The 4636-nt window shown below is 54.3% G+C and overlaps 1 protein-coding gene across 2 annotated transcripts in view; it reads left to right on the top strand.

Moving 5' to 3' along the window:
- The first annotated feature begins 1701 nt into the window (after nucleotides 1-1701).
- Nucleotides 1702-4636, top strand: part of CERCAM (cerebral endothelial cell adhesion molecule) — a 33216-nt gene continuing 30281 nt past the window's right edge. For both annotated transcript variants that reach the window (XM_023217019.2, XM_023217018.2), the window contains exon 1: nucleotides 1702-1870. The gene's annotated coding sequence lies outside the window, so the exon portion shown is untranslated. The remainder of the gene's footprint in view (nucleotides 1871-4636) is intronic.

The following is a 4636-nucleotide window of genomic DNA, read 5'->3' as shown; positions in this document are numbered from 1 at the left end:
AGATAAAAAGAGAGATGGGGTCAGGAATTCCACCTCTGCCATTTACCTGCTTGGCTCATGACTTCATGCCTCCCAACCTCAGCTTCCTAACCAGTAAAATAGGAAAAATAAACATCTCCTGGGTCTTTTGTGAGGATTAAATGAGATAATACATGTTGTTATTCCCATTTTTATCAAGGAGGAAACAGGCCCAGAGAAGGGAAGTGACTTGGTTGCAGATGGCACAGCTGGTGGGTGGCAGGTGAGAGACTTGGGCCTGGGTCTCATGGCACCACCCCATCTTTTAGCATTGTGTAGAGTGGACCCAGTGTCTACACACTCCACCCACCCCTTCACCAACACTGTCTTCCATCTCCCTCCTTCTCTTGGGCTCTGGGGCCCTGTCTCCCCACTGCTCACTCTCAAAACAAGTGGAGGTGGCTGAGTCCCCCCAGAGCACAGGATGCCCTCTCCCTCAGCCCCCACCCTGCTCCCCTCCTGGGGCCATGATGCTGTCTTGCTTTTGCTTGTAATAAAGAAAATATCTCAGCTACCCTTCCATGGTTGCTTGGCAACCCCAAAGGGGGTTGGGTGGGGGGACCAAGGGGAGGAGGGATGGGGGAGGACTCTGGAGCCAATCTGGAGACAAAGAGTAGGATTTGGGTGACATGGAGCCCGTTCTTAGTGCTAACCTGGCCTGGCTGGGGCGGCGGGTGGGGGCAGCGGGCTTCCTCCCTCTCCAGTGTCTCACACCAATAAATATGGATTAGGGAAATGGGCAGAGTTTTTCCCACGGGCCTGAAAGGCCGCATCTGACCTTTCTACCCTCTTTATGTACCAACGTGACAGTCAGAGACAGCAAAGAGCAGGACCCCCTGAGATGCCTCCCCCATGGCCTTCTGACTTGGGGAAACTTTTCACCCTCCTCCTTCCCCTGGCCCCAGACCAGGTCACAGCCCTGCCTGGGCCCCTGTTCCAGGGATGAGGAGGAGGCTGGTTTTCAGGTGGGCGCCAGGAGCTCCCATCCTCAGTGTCCACTCCAGGCCCTGCTGGCTGTGACCGGTGCAGAGCCAGGCTATGAGGCCCTGGACCAGTTAGAGACGGCCCTGCCTGCCTCCTAGACAGTGCTGTGCTCTGTGGCTACCCCATCCCGTCCCTGCCCCGTCTCTGCCTGGGCCTCCTCCATCAGGAGCCCTCTCCTCTGCGTCCCTCTCCTCGGCTCCTTCACACCAGCCTCTTCTCCACTTGTTTTCCCTCTTTCTCTCCTCCTGCCTGCCCCCCATGCCCCAGTCGCCCATGAAACTAGGAAGCCCTTGTGGCTGAGGTATCCCCTGCAGTGAAGAGGGCAGGAAGGGTTGTGGAGGGGGAGGTGGGGGCCGTGATCTCGCTCCCTGGTGCCCTGGCTTGCTGGACGTCGGCCGGGGGTGGGGATCGGCCGCTCTGAATGGAGTCAGTGTAGAGGCAGGAAAAGCAAACACCTCCGTGTGGGCGCTGCTGGCAGTGGATAGGAGTGGGGAGGGGCAGGGGCCTGGGTTCCTCTCAGCCTCCTTGATCAGACCTCTCCCCACTCCTGAGGCTCCCTGACTCCCTGGACCCTTGGCCTGCAGTGTCCAGAAGAAGAGTGGGGTGAAGGTTTGGGGCAAGCCCTCTGTGAGACACCTTTGCTCAAATCTTTCCCTGCTCCTCTGCCCAACCCCCAGCCAGTGCCCTTCCTGCCCAGAAGATGCCAGGAAAATCTGTGCCCGGGAAGGGCGGTCTGGCACCTGAGGGCCCCGCCTGACCAGCCCTTCTCAGCAGCAGGAGCTGGGTGGGAGTCACCTTATGCCAGAGACGCCCCAGCAGTGCCATCCACCTCCTGGGCTGAGGAGTACCCCCAAGAGGCTCTGCCCGGGTGAGTGCTCCTCTGGCCCCACAGCCAGGCGTGAGGGAGGGAGAGGTTGTCCACGTTGGGGCTCCCCGAGACCCCCACAATCTCCGTGAGTCCTCATGGTTCTGTGGCATTTTCTGTTGTGACTGTCTCGCCCTCTGTCTGTGTCACTGGTGGCTGGGTGAGGGGAGCTGAAGGGACGGTTAGAGAAGCTGGAGGAGAGGGCTGGGAATGTGAGGAGGCAAGAGGGGCTGGAGTCCAGGGTATAGGACTCCCGGATTCCCAGCCACCTTTTTGTGTTTTATTTTTATTTGTATGATTTTTTAATTTCTGTTTTAAAAGATAAGGTATCTCTTGTATGGAATATATCTTTATATTTTTAAAAAAAGATAAGGTCTCACTATATTGCCCAGGCTGACCTTGAAGTCCTGGGCTCCAGCAATCCTCCCGCCTCAGCCTCCCTAAGTGCCGTGATTATAGGCCTGACCTACCGCACCCAGCCTAGCCAACTTCCTGATTAGATTTGTGAGATCACAGAGGCTCCTGTAATGGTTTCCTTTTAACACTTTGGATTCTAAAAGACCTTTGGAATGAGCTCAGAGAGGGTTACCAGTTCATCCCGGGTGACACAGCAGACTGGTGGTACTCAAACCCACCAGGCCTCCCCATCACACCGCAGGCTGTTTGTGTTATGGAAGCCAACTTCGACCACCTCTCTCCCTCTCCACGTGCAGTTTCCCCCTGAATTTAAGAGGCTGAGGGATGGAGGGAGCCAACTCTGCCCAGCACCTCCAGGCCTTTCCTTTCTGTTCTCTCTCCAGGCACCATGCCCAGGGCCCAGCCTAGTAGCAGGAGCAGCCCCTGCCTGGGCCTCAGAGAAGCCACAGTCTCCTCTAACTATCCCTGGGAAGCCATGGTTGCCTTACATCCCCCAGAGAATGGGGACCCCTTTGCTCTTGGTGTCTAACCATAGTCCCGCATGTTATATTCAAAGCCCAACCACTTCCCAAAAAGCAAGGTCAGCAGCTGACTGCATACCACAGCACCCCAGTGGTGCCTGCTTTGAGGTGGGACCTGGCTGGGGGGACCCTGCCGAGTAGAAACAGGCCTTCCTCACCGGGTCAGGCTCTGTTCTGAGGTCGTCCACGTACCTTGCTGAATGGTCACCACATTCCTGCAATGTGGAGTCAGTGTTACAGATTGGAAAACTGAGACACGAAGCGTTGAAGTGACTCACCTGTGGACACACTGCGAGAAAAAGAGCTGGGATTCAAGTCCATAGCTTGGCTGCAGAGCCCGATCCCATAAATGTTCTTCCATAGTGCCTCTGATTCCTAGGGGGCCTCCACTGGAGGTCATTGTATTCAATCCCCTGCATCTGGGTGTCCACCCAGGCCCACCTCTGCTCACAGATAAGAATCAATCAAACTTTTTTTTTTTTTTTTACTTTATTTTTATTTTTTGAGACACGGTCTCACTCTGTCGCCCAGGCTGGAGTGCATAGCCACCATGCTTGGCTGATTTTTGTATTTTTTGTAGAGATGGAGTTTTGCCATGTTGCCCAGGCTGGTCTCAAACTCCTGGGCTTAAGTGATCCACTCACCTCAGCCTCCCAAAATGCTGGGATTACAGGTGGGAGCCACCATGCTGATCCAATCTCGTTTTTAAAGGCAACTGCGGCCGGGGGCGGTGGCTCCCGCCTGTAATACCAGCACTTTGGAAGACCGAGGTGGGTGGATCACAAGGTCAGGAGTTGGGAGACCAGCCTGGCCAATATGGTAAAACCCCGTCTCTACAAAAAATACAAAAATTAGCCAGGCGTGCGGGACATGGTGGCTCACACCTGTAATCCCAGCACTTTGGGAGGCCAAGCGGGCAGATCTTGAGGTCAGGAGATCGAGACTATCCTGGCTAACACGGTGAAACCCCATCTCTACTAAAAATACAAAAAAATTAGCCGGGCATGGTGGCGGGCGCCTGTAGTCCCAGTGACTCAGGAGGCTAAGGCAGGAGAATGGCGTGAACCTGGGAGGCGGAGCATGCAGTGAACCGAGATCACGCCACTACACTCCCGCCTGGGCGACAGAGGGAGACTCCATCTCAAAAAAAAAAAAAAAAAAAAAAGAAAGAAAGAAAAAAGAAAAGAAAAGAAAAAAAATTAACCAGGTGTGGTGGTGGGCGCCTGTAGTTCCAGTTACTCAGGAGGTTGAGGCAGAATTGCTTGAACCCAGGAGGCGGAGGTTGCAGTGAGCCGAGATCACACCACTGCACTCCAGCCTGGGTGACAGAGTGAGATTCTGTCTCAAAAAAAAATAAAGGCACCTGCTCCAAGGGTGGAATTTCCCCTGGGGATGAGCAGATATTTCTTTATTCATAGCCTTCTGGCAGGGAGGGGAGGCCCTCCCAGCCAGAACTCACCATGTCCAGCTGCCTCGTTGTTCCTCTCTCCTTCCCGCTGGAGTGTAATTTCGGGAAGGAAGCAGCTCCACCTTGAGTCGTGGCTCCACAACCTCCAGGCTGTGTGGCGCTGGACAAATGACTCAACTTCTCTGAGCCTTAGCTTATCAACTGTAAAGTGGAGCTAATTATACATCTGCTTTGTGAGTCTGAGAAAGTTTACATGATAAAAGGATATGAAGGTCTGAAAGGGCTTAGTAAGCACCGTGTCTGGCACCTGTGAAGTGCCCAGGACCAAGTGGCAAATACTTCTCACTGCATCCTTACTTCGTACTGCATCCTTACGTCTCACTGCATCCTTACTTCTCACTGCATCCTTCTCACTGCATCCTT

The sequence above is a fragment of the Piliocolobus tephrosceles genome, chromosome 14 (assembly GCF_002776525.5).
Source record: "Piliocolobus tephrosceles isolate RC106 chromosome 14, ASM277652v3, whole genome shotgun sequence".
NCBI lineage: Eukaryota > Metazoa > Chordata > Mammalia > Primates > Cercopithecidae > Piliocolobus > Piliocolobus tephrosceles.
The sequence above is the reverse complement of the archived record's forward strand: the minus strand, read 5'-3'. Positions and strand labels throughout refer to the sequence as shown.